At 38.9% G+C, this 20416-nt stretch overlaps 4 non-coding genes across 4 annotated transcripts; 3 read left to right on the top strand and 1 right to left on the bottom strand.

Annotated features, from left to right (window-relative positions):
• Positions 1–324: 324 nt before the first annotated feature.
• Trnae-cuc lies at positions 325–396 on the top strand. Its single transcript has one exon. It is a non-coding gene; the product is annotated as a tRNA-Glu (tRNA).
• Positions 397–1112: 716 nt separating this feature from the next.
• Trnae-cuc lies at positions 1113–1184 on the top strand. Its single transcript has one exon. It is a non-coding gene; the product is annotated as a tRNA-Glu (tRNA).
• Positions 1185–1319: 135 nt separating this feature from the next.
• Positions 1320–1391, top strand: Trnae-cuc. The gene has a single exon. It is a non-coding gene; the product is annotated as a tRNA-Glu (tRNA).
• A 1435-nt stretch (positions 1392–2826) lies between these two features.
• On the bottom strand, positions 2827–2909 carry Trnal-cag. The gene has a single exon. It is a non-coding gene; the product is annotated as a tRNA-Leu (tRNA).
• Between the last annotated feature and the right edge of the window lie 17507 nt (positions 2910–20416).

Genomic DNA, 20416 nt, shown 5'->3' with positions numbered 1-20416 from the left:
CTCATATACTATATGTGCGTGTATGTAATACTATAAAGTATATAAATCATGTTTGCATATGTGTATATAAGGATCAGACCTTATCGCATACCGTGCAGTATGCTGCATCAGCAGCCGAGGAGTACCCAAACCATCTGTAGGCTTGCACTCAATATTGAAAGAGACTGAACTTTACATTTTAAGGTAATTTAATTCAATCAGACCTTGTTCGGTTGTTTGGCAATATTTCGTCTGATAGACAAGGGCGCAGATATGTGACTGGGGTGCTTATATGTATGTACTCATGTTTTATAAGAAGTATATTTGCGAAAATGGCAATAACCATCCCATATTGTCTAGTGGTTAGGATACCCGGCTCTCACCCGGGAGGCCCGGGTTCAATTCCCGGTATGGGAAGTACTCGAAATCGTGCTTTTTTGATTTAAATGAATTTTTATTAAGTGTTGTGCAAAGGTTTAAAAGTAGTTCTTGTAAAAATTAACTTTTCCTGATATGATCCTGATCCTTTGCAGTCTTTTTATACAATGACGTGCCTTTCTCAGTTATGGATTCACATTCTTGGCTCTTGTCGTCAGCAACGTTCCCCTTTTTGCTTTGTCGAACATGTCGATTATTGTTTTGTAGATTATGTATTTCATCCATTCCCGAGTTAGGTCAGTATACTGTCCCATTATATTTTGCGTACGCATCTCGATATCTTCAAACCGCTTACCGGCTGAGTTAATGTTTTCGAGTGCGTCAATAAGAATCATTTGCGATGGGGTAGGAATAATCCAAGATATCTTCATAATTTTTTTTTTTTTTTTTTTTTTTTAGTTTTGCCAAAGGTTTTACCTACACAAATTTTTGTGTCTTTTTGAACATTTTTATGATATCGTTTCCTTATTGTTATTGCAGGCCTAGGCCTACTGGGGTATGCTATTTATTTTAGTTATGTTATATTTGATTTGCAAATATGATTTACTAAATTACTTATGAAAATATTTATTGACTTTCAAGGTTTTTTATGTAAAACAATGTATTCAAAGAAATGTTGATCGCGATTCTTACAAATTGGCTGAAAATATAGAAATTCGTAATAAATAAGGTTCTAGGATGCTACAGATCTGTACTCCCATATTGTCTAGTGGTTAGGATACCCGGCTCTCACCCGGGAGGCCCGGGTTCAATTCCCGGTATGGGAAATAAATATTGATCGATTTTTTTTTAATTTATTTTGAAAATTTTATGTAAAAATCGGAATGTATAAAAATGATTATTTAAAGGATATGTACAAACAATTTCACAGAAAATGGCTTCAAGTTGATTTAGATCATCCCTCCCATATTGTCTAGTGGTTAGGATACCCGGCTCTCACCCGGGAGGCCCGGGTTCAATTCCCGGTATGGGAATATCGAATATATTATTTTAACATTATTTTATTTGAATTTCAAATATCTTTCACTTCTTATTTCTGTTCTTAAAAATGTACTCAGTAATACTGACGATATTTATTTACTCTTTGTCTTGTTTCATGTAAATGTATTCCTCAAAATAAATAGGCTCTCGCATATGTCTTAAATCAGTCAGATTTTATAGGCTGACATTACAGTTAAATGAATTGACATAATTGATTTAACTGTAATTCATCTTCATTGACAACTCACAAAGGTGCTGTCGATGTGAGTTCCAACAAACACCTGTGAGTTATTCAGTTGCCAATAATCCAATTACGGGTCCATATTACCCATAAGCTATTGCCGTGTCCAGATTCCCGGCAAACGCGAATGGGAGGGAATGTGAATTTTAAAAACCCGATGAGGCACATTTGATTGGCAACAGTTTTTGCTCAGTCCGAAAGGGCTGTGGGTGAGCTATGGGTTTAGGTAAGGGCACGGGGCTTATGTCTAGGTAGGCACCTGAGTCTGACGAACATTTAATTGAATATAATATTAAATTATCGCAGAAAGGAGTGCAAGAAATATGTCCAGTGATGGGCACATTAAATGAAAGCAACGCAACAATTTTGTTCTACCAGCTGCAAATAAACCGCATATGCAGCCCCAAAAGAGATGCCACATAAAATCCTGCTTATATGGTATATAGCATTCCGTCTGACCAGGCGATTCTCGTTCATTCATTTACTCGCTCTGTATATAACGCACTTAAAGCCCATGTCCATTACACAAATACAATCCCCAAGCTCCGTACTCAGCCCACCAACGTCTGGTCGCCCCCGCTCCAACCCTTTGATGCGTTTTATTGCACTGGACGCAGCGCTGTCTCTGTCTCTGTCTCTGTCTCTGTCTCACACCACAATGCAAAAAATAAACATAGGCTTGTATTAATGAAAAATTTCGTACATCGAATTCGCATCATTAAAAATAAACCCCGCAAAATAAAAATGTAAAACCCCAAAAATTCGCATATGTGTAAAAGGCGAACCATTTTTAAGGGTTGCAATTTTTGCCGCCAAATAAAAACAAACATTCGAAAATGTTGTATGAAAATCAATTTCTTTTTTTTTTTCGTTCTGTAAATGGCAACAATGCCAATACATATGCGGGTACATAACGTGTGTGTATAAGTGCGTGTGTGTGTTGTATGTTGGGTGCCAGCACAACAAAAAATCTTGTTGCATTTTTAAACTGAGCGCAGACGAAAATTATAGTCGTTAATGGGGGTTTTCCAATGCTTAAAGCATTTGATTATATAAAATAATAAAATATATTTTTATAAAATAAATATAATACTTAGCTAGTTTCTGTATTATTATAAATTTATTTTGTTGACATGTTTTAAATATTAGCAAAAATTTTTTCATTATTGAATCGTTCAAAAAATCTTTGTCAGAAGTGGGATTCGAACCCACGCCTACAGAGTAGACTGCGACCTGAACGCAGCGCCTTAGACCACTCGGCCATCCTGACATGCTTGAGAGCGCCAGCTGACCGCAACATAAGCTGACTGACCATATTTAAATGAATTCTCAGCGAAACAAATCTCTTTTTATAGAAAATGAAAAACTGATTTAGAATAAAAGAAATAAATAATATTTTATTGGAAATAATCTTTGAATAAGTTTTAGTAACATTATCCATCAACTTAAACAATTTTATGAATATAATATTGCATTGGGCTACACGATTTTTCTGTTTTGCCGATTTCTTCCACTTTAAATTTCTTGTTAATTACCAATAAAGGTGTAATAGGAAATATCTCTATATCATTAAAAGTATCCCACTGTTATGCAATTTTACTACACCCTTGTCTACAATATTTACAGTTGCATGCAATAACTACATGCACATATGTATATATATATACGCATGCATACATATATAATAGCAAACAAATATGACAAAAAAGAATGTTTCACATGCGCCAACTTTTTTTTTTTGGTGGGCTGCATTGCAGCAGTTGCAACGGAGGTGGCTGCATGCGGAGGCATGGTTAATCACTTGACGTGGAAAAACAGGAAGGCAAAAACCATAAAATGTGCCCACGTTTCGCAACTCACGACTGCTAAAGGCCCTAGCGACTGAGAGAGAAACCAACTTTCTCTAGGGAAGTTCGAGCTTCCAAATCCTGTAAGCTTAGCTATCAACAAAATAAATTGATGTGGCTTGTAAATAAGAGACTGAACGATCAATTTGTCTAAAACAATTTGGCATTCTTTAATTATTTAGCATTTCATTTCACAATTTCACATAATGATTCCGATAGCTGAAACTCCCGCAACATGTAGCGCATTAACGTTTTCGGTACACAAGCTAAAAAATTAAACAAAAATGAGCGAAGAAAAAAGAATTCATTTTAATGTCAACCCATATACCATGTACAATGCCCCATAACATATGTACACAGGCGCGTATATGCCACATGTTGTACACAGCATGCAACTGATGCTATGTATGTAGCATGTCCTGTTTTTAGTGGAGGGCGGGAACGTCGGGGAGGGGGGGGGGGGGGGAGTAGAGTTTTGGGGAAACTTTGAACTGTGCGTAGCCCAAACCAAGGGGACACCCAAAGTGAACAGCGGCCTAGTCGAAAAAACTGTACTGTAAAAATAAAGAGTGCTAAGAGCTGTAGAATTTTAATTGAATATATTCAACAAAAACAGAATTATTCAAATACCCAACTAAATATGCGCATATTTTTGTTGTACATAAATATATATATATGAAATATATATGCTGTATATATAATGCGTTTGGAATTTAAAAGTCAAATGATACGGAGCCAATCATTTGCCATTTCCCAATTTGCAATTAGCCAATGAACGTTATTTTTGTCATTTCATAATCTGTTCTATTATAGACAACTGTTCTTCTTCTTTGTACTTACCAGCTTTAAGCCCCGCGGCCCACTAATTAATTATAATTACAATGTGCATAATGATTGGATGCCAACACGAATTATATACTTATGCTGGTGCATGCCTTGCTGTGCATTATTTGTTATGACATTTTAAACCAATTATGTATTTCAAGGGGCTTACGCACACTTTGTGGCAACGCATGTTATAATTTATATAGTTTCGAGTGGTATTGCATATTAAATAGAGTTCAGTTTCTATAGATGTGCGTCAGGACCACGAACGGGTAAGAGCTTGTTTAAAATTAAATGGTTTGGCAGTCAAATAAGTATCTTTAGAAAAAAGATAAAGATAAGAATCAGTTGAAGGTAAAAGTCAAGTTTAAAAATTATTTAAAAAGGCGCATATTTCTTAAGTTACAAAGGGATATCAAAAAGCTAAAAGCACTTCTAAGAATCTGAAAATCCTTTAAGAAAAATATTTATACAGATTTTAAAAGTTGTATCAGTCAAATATACTCAAAGCCATATCAAGATTTCTATAAAATAAAGTATACTTGATCTGTATATACTTTTCCAGCTACATGTCAAATTTGGTGACTCTTGATCTTAAAACCTAAGAGATTTGCTCAAACAATAGAATTTCAATATCGATTTTAATCGATTGCTGGGAAATGCCGCAAGCTATCGATTATCGTAAACAAAGTCTTACTGCGCGAACACCAGGAGGATCTATGCTTAAGTCTCTAGCTCTTATAGACATATAGACAGACAGACAGACAGAGATGGCTAAATCGGCTCGACTTTTGATGCTGAACAGGAATATATATAATTTATGGGGTCGGCGATGTTTCCTTCTGCCTGTTATACCAGTTTTACCCATCGTAAGATGAATTGAAGGTATAAAAAAAAACATTTATTACGATTTTAAAAAAGGTTTAAAAGGCGATTTATTACTTAAGTTCTTAAGATAAAAGTTTAAGCTGAGGATCACATAGTTCAAAGTCAAGGACTTTTGCCCAAAAAAGTCCGTTCAGTTTTAATAAAATATTACTAGTCGGGTTACTTGAGTTGAAGATATGTTTCACTGGCCAGTTTCAGTTGAAATTATAAAAATTACACACTAAAAACATATATTATATATACCGAATTGAGCTGGGAAAATGAATTTTGTATAACACACACACACACGCACGCACACACACACACGCACGGAAAACTGCCGCCCAAAATATTTTCAATTATATATACGAGCGAGCTCTATGTACGGGGAAATTTTCTGGAATGGCGTACGCAAAATGACAATAAAATCAAATGAAAAGCGCCGCAACAAAAAAGACATAAAAAATAAATAAATTACAACAAGAAGAAGAACAACAAAAAAGCCAACAACAGCAGCAGCAACAGCAACAATTCTGCTGCTGACGGTGCGTGCGTGCGGTTGGCCCGCCCACAGGCCGGGGGGCGGGCGGGGGCTGGGTGGATTTTGGTTGGTCGGCTTTTGGGAATGCAACAACAGCGCAAAAAAATATAATAATAAATTGTATTATAATTTCTTTTTTATATGGAAAAACGCTGGCTGCAGCACGCGCAAAAACAAAAATAAACCCGTATAAATCTGGCGAGATGCAACTGAATATCATTTACCCAAAGTTGGGCAGCCCTAAAGGGATTTCATGTGGGTCAGATTGTTAGTCAGATTGTAAGTTCATGCAACCCTGATATTGTGTTTTATCGATCAGCACTGTGACAAGTTATCGATATCGCAATGAATCGTTGATTGAAAGAAGAAAGAAGATTGTGAAAACCCGATGAAAAGAACCTTATTCGACTATTTAATGTGGAAAATGGAAAACATCGCCATTGCCAAACTACATTCATATCGGTGCTAGTATGAAGGAATACTTAGAAATAATTTAGTAAATGTGCATCAACATAATTTATCGATATCGCAATGAATCGTTGATTGAAAGAAGAAAGAAGGCTGTAAAAATCAATTGAAATTCCAGGTTTGAATCAGTTCGGCTCAGCCTTGATAAGCAGATTCGTATATATCTTCCAAAATACTGTCAAATTGAATTTACAGATGTTTAGCCTTATATATTATCTAATTAATATAAATATTTGATTTTAAAAGTAATCTTTTAAATTGATTACAATTATATACCAAGCATATGCTTTAGCCTAATATTTCCTTTACAAATATATTCCTAGGCAATATATATTTAGGACTTCTTTAAGAATTATAGCCCAACTAAATTAAAGAACATAACAAGTGCATTCTTGAACTTAAAATGTCTTTAACCAAATGTTCACACTTCGTCTGACCTTAATATGTCAGCAATATGCCGGGCTGAGCTGTGAATGAGATGCGCGTAAAAAATGCTACACAAACGCATCTAAAAAAGAATTTAAAAAACATTTTGTTGTTGCAACGAATGAGAGGCATGCGCGCAGCAGGAGCTGGAATGAGAGATGCATTAAATGCGTTGCAGCCGCCGCTGCTGCAGCTGCTGCTGCTGCTGCGTCTGCTGATTATGTTGATGTTGCAGCAACAACAAAATAATCGTATAAATTAACATGCAGCAAAAAGTGAGGCAAAAAACAACAAATTTCAATTGCGTGTGCGTGAAAATTGCAGTGTGTGCACAGTTTTGGCAGGCGCTAGGGCAGAGGGTGGAGGGTGGGGGTTGCGCAGGGGGGGGTGGGCGCTGCAATTATAGGGCTGCTAATTATTGACAGCCTGCGCCCGCCCACTGGCCGCACCCAACCACACACCACCCACCGCCCACCACCCACTCTTGCGGTTTGTTGCAACAGTCCATGCAACTCATAATGAGGTTTTTATTTTTTTTTTTGCTGCTTCTCGGACATAAACACGCACAACTGTTGTTGTTGCCGCTGCTTGTTGCCGCGCCGCATTTGTTGCAGCGTTGCGTCACGCAAAAAATCAGTTTCGAAAATGCTTTGTCAACAGCAACACACATTCAAAATTTTCGGTTTAGTCGCATAAGTTTTATTTTTCCGCCTAATTTTGTAAAGCATTGCAACTTTGGCAACACGGCACACGGCACTTGGCAACGCAACCCGCAATCCAGCAAAAGAAATTCGAAAACAAACAACAAATAAATATGTAAATCTAAATCAATTTCCGCCAACCAACGTGAAAAGTGAGTGAAAGGGCGTAATATCAACAATTGCGCATACGCCATGTGGTGCATGGCTTTTTATCTAAAACGCTTGGCTTAGTCGAGTGTGTATGTGTGTGTGGGTGTGTGTGTGTGTGTGTGTGTGGTGCAAATGCCACCCCTAATTACTGAACCTAAGCTCCCAGCCCCCACCCCTTCCAACCCCTTCACCCGCTGCCCTATTGAATTCCCACTCTATTTCTCTATTACGCTGACGTCGACGTCGTCGTCGTCGTCGTCGCTATTTTGTGGTTTTTTGCTTTTGGCCCCCATTTTTACTCAATATATTTTTTTTTTTTTGGCCTTAGCTGCGCTCAACGCGCCAACTGATTAACAAAATTAGTTTAGAAAACTCTGCACACGCGTTCGAAACAAACCAAAAAATTTGTTCGGTTCTTTTCGCATATGAAATCTAAAAAAAATCAAATAAAACTAAAGGCGAAGCAAAAATCCAAAGTAAATCAAAAGCGAAAATGTATTTCGAGTTGTGCAAAAGCGTTTCACAATATTTATTTTCTTAGCATTCCGATTTAATAATAACAATTCGATGATTAGAATGATTTGAATATGGTACGCAACATTTTAGAATCTAAGAAAAACTTCTGTTTGGTTTTTCAAGTAATTAATCAAGTTAAGTGAAGTTGAATAAAAAATATATGTCTAAAGTACATCATATCAATGATGTTGATGATCATTTTTGGGTCTCAATTCTTTTTGATAAATTAAGAGGCACAATTCTCTAAATACTAGAAATTCTACTGTTTCTTTAAATCAAAAGTTTTTTATTTAAAGCATAGAGAGCTTACAATTAATTCTTTAAAAATTAGATACATCTTAGATAGAAAAAAATTCCAAATTAAATCCAGCTTCAGCTTTAGCCACAAAATATATAGAAAAGTTGTTAATATAATATATTTAATGATGGTAAAAAAGTAACTAGTATTATGCGTACTAAAAGTTAAAAGTATATAAGGCAGATGGAGAAAGTGTTCAATAGACTCTTCCTGAGAATTCAGATCTCTGGTAATTTCTTTGCCTGCCGCCGAAAGTTAAATAATAGTTTATTATAACTAAATTAAACTACCAAATGCAGAGTTTTGTAAACATAACTTGAGACAGAAAAAAATTCTTCATTCGAGGGTAGCTATAAGATATAGCGGTCCGATTCGGCCGTATACGACATATGTACTGCCTGCTGCCACAGAAGGAAAGGAAGGAATAGAAAGAAAGTAAGAAGGAACGACCCTATAAACAATTTCAAGAGAATAGCTGACAGACAGACGGACGACAGGCAGACAGACAGGCGACTCGTGTATACAGACTGTTGGGGCTGATCAAGAATATATACACTCTATGGGATCAGAGATGTCTCCCTATGTTTGGACATAACATACTTCATATACTCCTTAATACACAATACAGCACATACATTAGATTCTTGTTATATTTAGGAATTAACTTTGTATGTATTACTGTGTAAATCTAGGTCTTATATTTTATTGACATTTCCTTAAAACGGAATCAAGTTTGATTTCAAGTGGTAAAAAAAACCCCACATATTTCTGGAAAACTAGTTTTATTTAAAAATGTATTTATTTATTTAATAATTATAAAATATTTTAAAAATTTGATAGTGGGAAACTTATGGCTTATGTGAATTATTCATACCTTTTTTTTTTTAAATATATACATAATTTCATAATCGTTATTATTTAAATTTGTAATTAGGTCTTGAATGCAAATGTTCGCACTTTAATTTTATTTAGAAAATTGTTACCATGCTTAACTGTTGTATGTGTGTGTGTGTGTGTGATTAGGTTTGTTTGTATTCTAAGCCTTTGCAACGGAGGGCAGGATGTGGTTTTGTTAACCATTTTGTGATCTATTTTGCTCGCAACGAGAGTTTTTGGCGCTCGTTTCTGGCATTTGTGGGTCGCGCGACGGGCGACGAGGGCCCCGACGAAAAGACTCGTCTTGAATGAAAGTCAAAGTAAAAGCGGCAACAAAAAACCTAAACAAAACATAAAACGCTACCACGAAACGTGGCGCCGTCACGGGCGGGGTGGGGCGGTGCGGTGCGGGGAGGGGAGGCAACTAGAAAACAGAGAGCGCCAAAAAGTTTTGATAAGGCCAAAGCAAAACACAACCGAGAGACAGAAAAGGGTATACAGGAGGGCATAGAGTGGGCCAAGGCGAGAAGGGGGGCGTGAGGTACCCGCCGAGGAACGCGTCACAGGGCAAAAGCACAAAACAAGTACGGTAAACAAGAAACAAAAACAAAAACAATATGAGAGCTGTGCCCGCCGGTAGAAAACGAGCAAAGAAAAGAAGACGACGAAATGCAGCGCGAAAATGAAAACGCCGCGAGACGATGAAAAGGGCGTCATGTGTGTGAAGGGTTGGGGTAGGGGTTGCGAATGTGGGCGTGAGTCAGGTGCTGATGCTGTCGCCGCCGCCGCTGCTGCTGCTGCTGCTGCCGCCTTTGCTGCTGGCGCTGCTGCTGCTGCTGCTGCTGCTACTGTTCTGCCGGGTTGAATGCACGCCGCGTGCAATAGAGAAGGCAGCAGCTAGGTGCGAGCGAGCTAGCAAGCAGGTTGGCTGCCTGCCTCTTGCCCAATTTTTCTCTCTCTCTCTCTCTGGAAGGCAGGGCGCATGTGCTTTGATGCACTCTCTGGTATGCACGCACGGATGCTGGGATAGACAGAGAGGGCTAGCGAGGGAGGCAGAGAGAGAGAGAGAGAGAGAGACTGGCGGCTGGGCTGAGTGTTGGGCGAGAGGCTTGGGAGGCGCTGCAGGTGCATTTATTTATTTATTTCGATTCATTTCCGCTTTTGTGTGCGCTAAATGAAAACTCATTTCCTTTTGATGTTTTTCGTTCTTGTTGTTGTTGCTATTCTTTTTTGTTCCGATATAGCCGACATTAACAACGAAAGGGAGACAGACACATGTGTATACCGTTAGCCAGACAGAGAGCGTGCGGGCGCTCTCTCATACGCGCGTGCTCTCTTTCCCTCGCTCTCTCCCCCTCTCGCTCCCTCACACACTTTTAGGTGCTGCTGCGCGATAATGAAAAGTATAATGCACCAAAGTGACATAAGGCTGTAAATTAAGCAACAACAGCAAAAACTGTAAACTGTCGCCCTTTACATATATTTTACATTCACATACATACATATGTATGTATGTACGCAGTACATATACTGGCACATAGAGCCATTTACCGTTATCTGCATATACTGCACGGGATGCGAGGGGTAAACAGCAGGGCATAGCCTGCCGGTGTCTGCCACCCCCCAACCCCCTGGCCGGGTGGGCGGCACGGGGAGGGCGGCCGTGTGGTCAATGCTAGATGACCAAAAACTTCCAGCCCCAAACCTCAACTTTATGCAATTGCACGTGTGTGAAAAGCCCTTTCATGCTAAATTACAATTATGGTAAACACACACACACATGCAATGCTCTATGTGTGTGGGTGTGTGTGTGTGTGTGTCTATTAAATACATACTCTCATATATATTCCAACTAGGTACTTTTTAAATGGTTCTCTGTGTGACTAAATTTAGCCGCAGGAAATGCAAAAATCGTTTGAATGATATCCAAGCGGGGGAAAAAAATATTTGTTCTAAGTAATATTTATTTATTTATTAGATTGGAATTGATAAAATTATAATTTTCTTATTTATATTTATATTAAGTATTTAGTATTTTAGTAGTTTAAATAATATTAGCTTTTCCCCAAATAGTTTTAGATACAATGCTTGGGCTTCCATACATTGGGATGTGATTCGATAAGGAACTTCAGCTGTGGTTGGGTACCTTAGCTAACTAATCTATTTTGGAAATTTTACAACTATAATTCCCTTTTGTCAACTCTTGCGTCAATGGTGAAACCCCAAAAAATTGATATCTAGATTTGTTGGCTTCAGAATGATTTGGGCTTATGTGAATATACCTTTAAAATTTGTCTAATATCTGGACTTTCCACTTTGCCCCGCCATCCAATCAATTTATGTTATTCAAATGTATTTATTTATAAGTAGTTCCTAGATCTGCGCATATAGAAAACCATTAGGGAATTCCCATGTCTAGCTGCATAAAAACATTTTGGCTAATTCATATTTATTGCCGTTCCATTTCTTTCTTGTTGTTCTCTCGGCTTTGTCTGTCTGCGCGCCCAGTTTATGAAGCTGCCTCTCCTCCGCATTGAGAGCATATGCTGTGACCAGCAGCCCGCCCCCGCTCGAGCGACACAACGGGGTTTTAGGCTTGTTGCTGTTGTTGCTGCTTTGTTGTTGTTGTTGTTGTTGTTGTTGTTGTTGTTGTTGTTGTCTGGGCTCACAAATTTACATACATAGCCAAAGTCAGAAGCGCAAAAAACAAAACCGGATCGAAGCTACACACAACACAAAACAAAGCATAAAGCTCCCTAACCGGCACTTACACACACACACACACGCACACGCACACATGGATAAAGCTCACCCACATATACACGCTCATTTGCAAAGATAACAAAACAAAACCGGCTTTTTGTAATTTCTGAGTGTGCTCAAAGCGACCTAATATTTCTTTTTGTTTTTACTAATTTTGCAAAAAGTGAAGCGAAAAAAAAGTGGCGCTAAAAAGGAATACATTTCTGAGCAGTGAATGGCAGCGATAAGATAAGACAAAGGGCGCCTTATCACAGCTGTTTATAAATACATACATATATATGTAGAATATGCACGCTATAAACAATTCAACATGCATATGTGTGCATATATGCATGTGCATATGTATATGTGTGTGCATATAGTAAATGCATTAAAAGCTTGTTCTTAACCTATACCACGCAAAGCAATTGCGATAACAAAAACACAATTAAAAGGCGCTCTCTGCGAGACGCTTTTTTTGAATGCCGAGGCCAAGAGGTAATCGCTCGAGAAGAGCACAAAGCACAATAACAAAAACAAATATGCCAGACACAAATGCCAATGCACGCAAAAAGCTAACAACAACAAAAGTTTCTCTATGTGTACATACATATGTACACACCAACATACATATGTATGTATGTATGTATGTATGCTGTGTGTAGTCAACTATTTGAAGTAGTCTTTTTATTTGCACTACTCTTTACTGCGCGCTGGCTGTGTGTGTGTGTGTGTCTGTGTGTGTCTGTGTGTGTGTGTGGGTGAAGTGTTTTTGCCTGCTTCTATTTCTGGTGTTGTCTATTTGCGCAAAATTTCTCTAAATGGCGAGTGAGAGCAACAGCAGAGAGAGAGAGAGAGCGAGAGATTGACAGACACGAAAAAAGTGGGAGAGCCGGAGAGCGAGAGTGGGAGCTTTGGTGTTGTGTGCTTTGTTGCCAGTTTTCGTTGGCCTTTTTTTGTGCCGGCACACAAAAACTAAACAGCCGGCAAATGTTTTTGTGTGCACTCTGCACACACACACACACACAGGCATACACACAAACGCCGCTCTCCTTGTGAACATGTTACTGTATTTGTTGTGCTTTAACATTGGCGCCAAATATTTGGCGCTGTTGCCAAACTTCATAGTTTAGAATGTTAACTTGTTATGGGGCATATGACGTACATATGTACATATGTATGTAAGTATTTATTATTTATTCGAGCTACTCTTATTGAATAATGAAGCCTCGCCAACATCACCAAGAAGACTTGTCTCCTCTGTCGTCTCTGTCGTCTCTGTCGTCTGTGTGTTGTCCATTTGGTCACACCAATCGTTCAGCTCATTCAGAATCTTCTTCCAATCGCCATTATTCACATTCTCCTGAGAGTCGTCTTGGACTTCAATGTCCAACAGCTGCCCCATATTGTCCCTAGTCGCCATCAGGTCTGCCGCAAAGCTCTTCTTTCTGCCATCCTTGTTGCTCAAGCCCCTCAAGATCTTATCGAGAGCGTCCTCTTCAAATTGAATTTCCAACTGTGGATTGGATTGCTCTCCAGTTTCGTTCTGCTTTAGCTCTATGGCAAATAGATCCATTTGCTTGATCTCGTCCATATTGTTCCAGTCATTCAGAAATGTCTTCCAAGCTATGTTGTCCTCATCAACCTGAACCCCAATTGTCTTCTGCTTCAATTCCTTTGCAAAGCTCTCCTCGCCCAACAGATCCAACTTCTTGAGCTCGTCTATATTCTGCTGCAGCATTTGGCTGAACGGCGTCTCCAGCTCCGAGTTGTGGAATGTTAAATTGCACAGATCCAAATTGCTGTCCCATCGGATGAGTTCGCCATCCGTGTGGTCCTCAAATATCAGAAACTTCACGTTTTTCGCCGCCGCAGAGCCGAGCAAGCTCTTCTCTTCGGCCGTGGTCAGCATGAATTGTATGGGCTCAATTCGGTGCTTGACATCCTTCAGGATGGACGCAATCTTCTCGTGGCGCCGCAGGATCCTCAGCAGCTTCAGGCGTGTGCACTTGAAGTCCCACAGAGTGTGTCCATTGTCGCATTGCATGGTCTCCACCTTGCGCGGCGCGAACTTCGGTGTGCATTTGTACTGTATTCCTTTCGGTTTCCGTGTCCTTTTCTTCTTCAAATGCTGTAGATTCCTCATTCCTGGCCGCTCGTGCTTTTCAAGGAATAGTGAGTAAAACTAAGGGTTTTAAGAACGAAATTTCGCTTTGAGTTAAGTATAAATAACTGGCAACTGTCACTTTTTGGCACTAGCTTCTAAGATAGGCGTGCTCAAACTTTCCAACACCCTATAATGCTAAAACAAACATTCATATCTGTGCATATTCTGAACAAGGCTAAGCTATAGGTGTTTCATTTTCCATATCCTCTCTTATTCTCAATCGCTTCTGCGTCACACAGTTGCCTACTTTAAGCATTGCCTTTCTATGCGATTCTCATGAATTCAAGCACAACGCTCGCAAATGCGAATGCGCTTAGATCTGGTCACCTAAGTAGTATCCTATAAGTAGCTTGGCTATCTACTTTATCATGACTCATGGGGCACTTTTTGTGCCCCTTGTTGATTGTGCACAACAGGCATCACATGTGTGGTATCGATAATCAGCAGGAAAATTGAGCACGAACGTGTTTACTTTTAAGTAGAATAATACAACAAATCAAGACAAGTGTCTGGCTAGAAGATACCCTGTACAGAGGCTGCTAAGCACAAAGGGAGCTGTCCTTAAACCAAAATAACTTTCTTCTAATCGCAAACCAAGCTATACCTAAACCTTGTTGCGCTTAAAGGTTCTCAAAGTAATGGGCTTCCCGACCCAGAATCTATATGGCATGGGGTCGGACAATGCTTTGTTCTCAGCATGTCACATACAGCTTCACAGAGCTAGTATACCCGTTTCAACCATACTCTTACAGGGTATACCATGTCGCTGATCGCTGACACAGACTGAAAAGCCCCTTCTTGTGGTTACCCCTCTTGGCTTTATTTCGAATCATTTATGTGATATCCAGAGTTTTACTATTTCAATTTATCCCATTGCTGCTTGATCCGCTCGTATGCCGCCTGGTGCTGCTCGTGCTTCTGCACGAGGCTGTCGTGTACATCGCCCATGCGCTGCATGATGCGCTGCTGGGATGCGAGAACGTGCTGCAGCTTGACATCGGCACATTTCAGCATATAGTGTATGTTGGAGTTGTCCCTCAGATCGCTGGACTCGTCGACTTCTATGAGGTCGGGCGACTTTTTGCCGTCGCATACTGTGTAGCTCAGCTTTCTGTTGAGTCTCTGTGGAGTCGTTTTGCTGGACACATCTGAGAAGTCGGGCCAACTGGACACGCGGCTCTGCTGCAGGACTTGCAGACAGCCCTCCAGAGAGCTCTCGATCCTGTTGCATTGCTCGACAGCCCGTTTGATGACATCTGTTGTTGGATAACTCTTCACGTTGTGCTCCATCGAATTTGTCTAGATTTGCGTTTAATTCACTTTCTTCAATTTTTACGAATATGTACAACCAGCTACATTTATTGTATAAGTCTTGATCCAGAAAGCAAAAACTACTTACACTCGAAGTTTATTTGAGGTTCGCAGCAAATATTCCTTTGATTTTAGAATCAGTCTATATCAATCTATGTATATCAGATATACATATATCGTGCTTTGATAAAGGGTATTTGCTCCTCGCAGGCTTTCGACTTCTCCAAGATATCATGATATATCTGGCATTCTATCACCTCTATTCTGCCTATCTATGCCTAACTTCAGCTTCAACATGCAGCACGTGGCATGTCAAAAATTTAAAAGGCGCGCCCAACCACCCCCCTGCACTTGATTTACCCAGTTCTAAGCTTGGCAATTTTCAAATCGTAACACTTTCACGCGCTGCGCGCCAAAAGGAACAGCGCGAGGAGACAACCATGGCTATGACGCTGCTCAGACGTCAGACCTGTCGCAACTGCACACACACACGCACACGCACACACACTCATGCATTGGGACGTGCGCTGAGAGCGGTTTAGTGGCGCTGTTAACGTGAACCCTTCTCTGCTCCCAAACTACCAACAACTTTGGCTCCAACGGCCAGCAAAGACACGCGACGTCAGCAGCGACGCGCGCGTCAGCAGAAGCAGTCGCGCGACAAGCACGCACAGAGAGATACCAATACAGACCCATCTGTATGTACACACACACACACACACACACACACACAGACACTGATATATACATACGCATGCACACACCTCCAAGTTGCTTTTTGCAAACTTTTTTCGTCGATGCTTTTTATTCGCTTTGCTTGCCTTTGTCTGTGCTCTCTCACATGCACACATACAGTGTCAAGTCTTGGCGCTCTCGCCGCTCTGATTGTGTGTATCGGTGTGTCTAGTGGGGGGGCCGTAGCAGCGTCGTCGCCGCTGTCGTGGTTGTCGTCATCATCGTCTTTTTGCGTTCGCGTCGTTTCATTTCGTTTCGTTTTTGTGGCCTGAGCGCGCGCGTCTGTAAAAAGCTCTTGCAAAGTCTCTGTCGCTGCTGTTGTTGCCGCCCCCAACACACCCCCGCCAGCATTTAATTTTTGTTATTTCGTATTTTTCCATTTCTTTTGCTCTCCCAGTTGCGGTCGTTGTTGGCGTCGCGGTCGCTGCCAGCGTCAACGTCAGCGTCTCTGCTTGGCTTGGCAGTTCGTTTTCATGGGGTTCTTGAGCGTATGCAAAAGATTTTTGCACATATTCATCTTTTTGGCCGTTTTCGGTGCGTTTCGTGGAGCGCGCGTCGCGCAAACTTTTCAGCTTCAATTTTTCGCGCTAAATTCGTCTTCGCTTTGTTCTGTGTTCTGATTCTCTGTGTCTGCTGTCTGCATCTTCTTCTGATTCCGCTTCATGCCGTCCAATTTCTCGTCTTTTGCGCCTTCTGTGCGTCTGCCGAGATGCCGATACATCAGCTTCAGTTGGGATACTCACATACATAAATACATACGTAGAAGACTTCCTACCTTTCGCGCTTGTCTCGTCGTGTTGTTTCCATTATTTTATTTACTGTGTGTTTTGTTTCGTTCGCCTTACACTTGTGTGTAGATATATCTATATAAATATATTGGAGTGTATGTGTGTGTGTGTGCGTGTGCGTGTGGGGCGTCTAAAAAAATAACAGAAGTGGCAAAAAATGAATCTCTAAGGATGTTTTATTGCGAATTTCATGACCCGGAGACGCTTCTGTGCATTGCGGCCTTGTGAATGTGGGTGCACAGGATACTTAATAAAGCAAACGAATAGTGGAATAGACGAAATGGCAATACATTTATTAAACAGCGAAGTGTGTTAGTTGTGATAATTCGAACGGTGAATTCAACACGATATATGATATATGTACACATAAAACTTAAAAGATAAAAACGTTTTGGAATTTACAGTAAAAGAGAAAAAGTACTCAGACCCAAATATACATATGTACATACATACATATGTGTAGAAACTGTTAATATGTTTGTGTGCATCTGTAAAATATAACAGTATCAATATTCCATTGAGCCCAAAGATTTGAGTGAGCACATTTCATGAGTGTAAAATAAATAGCTGAAGTGATCTACAGCTCTATATACATACATACATACAAGCATACATGCGTATATGTATATGCATTCATATGCATGTGTAAAATGCAGGAGCAAAAAACTAGTTAATTTTAAGGAATACAGTTTTTTCTTTAAAATAACACTTGTAACAATACAAATAATTTATGCATAAATGTGCATAGAGTTTAATCATATAATTGTATAAATGTTTTCGTTAATTAACTATACAATTTTTAAAACTATACGCAAACGTGTCAGAGCATAGAAAGTGATTAAAACAATTACATACATACATACATATCTGTGAATGCAATTCAGCATACAAAAGTACCAAAAATAAGTATTTGTTGTTTGGCAAATGTGCTACACAAGTTGAAACAAGAGAGAGAGGGAGAGAGTGAGAGAGAGAGAGTTCTAAAAATAAGTACAGAAAACAGTTTCAATTAATGACAAAACACATATGTATGCACATGTACATACATACACATGTATGTATGTATGCATGCATGTATTTTTACGGATTGATTGAGTACCTATTCATGGAGAGTATTGACTATCGTCGCGGTTCGGCAATTTTTGCCCATATATATGAACTTTTCCAATATGTATGTATGTATGCGTGTATGCGTGTGCATGTATTTTTATTGCTGATTTTACTTCTTCCATTGTACGTCATCTAATCGCTTGATTCATTTTGTGCCCAAATGTAAATGCGCTCTGTAGCTGACAGATTCGTCGTGTGCCTTTCCTTGTATGTGTGGGTGGCTCTAAGTATACTCTACATTTGCCGATGCCGCTGCAGTCGCCGGCGGCAGCGCGTTGACGTCGCGCGTCGACGTTGCTCTTCGTTTTGCAACATTAGATTGTAGCACTATTTTTGGCGACTTCTGCTGCCACTTTTACCGTAATGGAATGCCTTGTACGCTTTATTTGTTGGCTATTTGTTATTTGGCCACTCAAGCCACCGCCGCCCACACTCCACCCTCCGCACTCCGGGCGCACCCCCTCGCCGTGGCAAACAGCGGCGTTTTGAACTTGAAATTGTTGTTTGTTCGCTTTAGTTTTGTATTTCCCTACTCGATGGCTTGTTGTTGTCCATGCCGCAGTCCTGCCGTTGGCGCTTTTGCGCTCTCTTCCACTCTCTTCCACCTCGACATTCGCGTGCTGTCGCTCGCGCGCCGAGCTTAGACAATGCGTGTGTCTGGGGTTAGGTTCGTCTATTGTGCTTACTGCTGGAGTTGTTTCTATGTTATGGGCGGGGCGGGCGGCTGTCTGCGTTTGTAGTTGTGCGTGTCTAACAGGAAGTGCGGCAAAGCATGTTGATGAACCGAATGATATCGATTACGATAAGACACGACAATTGTCGCTCTTTGGCTAATTCAATAATTATTATCAAATAATAATTGAATACGTTATCATTAAAATACTTTGCCCAAGTGCCGTCGGCCTGCTGTGGTTTTTTTTTCCACCTGCCGACGGCTTTTACCGTGTTATATCTGATAAAATTGCACAGAATTAATATGAGAAAGTAAAAGATTTTTATTCGAGCTGCATTTTTGTCTAAATAACACTTGATTCATTTGTAATTTTCGCTAATCGTTTTATGTTTTCTTCAACTTTTTATCACAGGTGCTTTTTGACTGTTTGGAACATTTTTAAAGATTACGTTAAAACGTTGTTGATACTTATTAAAATATTGTTTTGTTAATTAAAATAATAATAACAATAATAATAATAATAATAATAAATAATTATATAATACTACGACAAGTCATCATAATAACAATTGCAAATGTAATAATAACAATATAATTAAACAACTCATGTGCAATCAGTTAATAACTTTTAATTTGTTTCAATCATTCTATCAATTAATTTGTATATAATTTAAAAAAAAAAACAAAAACAAACGAAAAAACAAAAATTCTACAACAACAAAACATCATAAAACGGGAAATAGAAGAGAAAAAAAAAATAGCAGAAAATTAAAGTTAACTTTCAGTTTTAAGCGAAAATAAAAAGTGATTTTCAGTTAGTTTCTCAAAATTTAACAAACAAAATTCACAACAAAATTTGGAATACTACAACAACAACAACAACAACTACACAACAACAACAACTACAACCACTGCAACAACAAACAACCAACCGACAACAAACAACAGCAACAATAAAAGCAACAACAATTACAAATAATAATTAAACAAAATAAAAGCATAAATATAATAGTAATAAAAGAAAAGAGAACACAATAATAGCAAGCGAATTGTAACCATAAAAGCAAAAAAGAAAACAAACTAAACGTAACTGTAAACGAAATAATATAAAACTAAAAATCAAGAACAAAAATCAAAGCGCAACAAAACAGAAATAAAACCAAACACAAACACAGCCAATAAACCAATCCAACAACAAAAACAACAACAACAACAACAAATAATAATATAACAAAGCAACAGAAATAGCAACAAATCGAAACGAAACCGAAATAGCCTTAAAAACACCAAAAACCACAAAAAAAGCCAATAAACCGATAAACCGATAGCCCGATTAACCGATAAACCGATAACAAAGCAGCAACCGAAAGCGAACAAACAAAAAAAAACAAAACAGCAACAGGAACAGATAAACAAAAATAGAAAATAGCAACGAAAACAGAATACAGTAAACCGAAAACAGAAAACCGAAAAAGAAGTGAAAAATCAAAAGTCAAATTCCAAAGCCAAAAGCAAAACCAATAACAAAGTAAAACAAAAAAGAAATAGCCAAAATTTGTTAAATTTTTTGTGTCTCATTCAAACAAATTACTAAAAAAAAAACAAAAAAAAACAGAAATTAAAGAGTTACAAAAGAATAAAAAAAAAACACAATTTTTGTCGTTAAAAAAAAAAAAAAAAACAAAAACAAAAGAAAACTTTTTTGTTACGGTTTCAATTTTCGTCATTTCGTCTTT

Source organism: Drosophila novamexicana, unplaced genomic scaffold, assembly GCF_003285875.2.
Source record: "Drosophila novamexicana strain 15010-1031.04,08,12 unplaced genomic scaffold, DnovRS2.1 tig00000072-arrow-arrow-pilon, whole genome shotgun sequence".
Lineage (NCBI taxonomy): Eukaryota > Metazoa > Arthropoda > Insecta > Diptera > Drosophilidae > Drosophila > Drosophila novamexicana.
The sequence above is the reverse complement of the archived record's forward strand: the minus strand, read 5'-3'. Positions and strand labels throughout refer to the sequence as shown.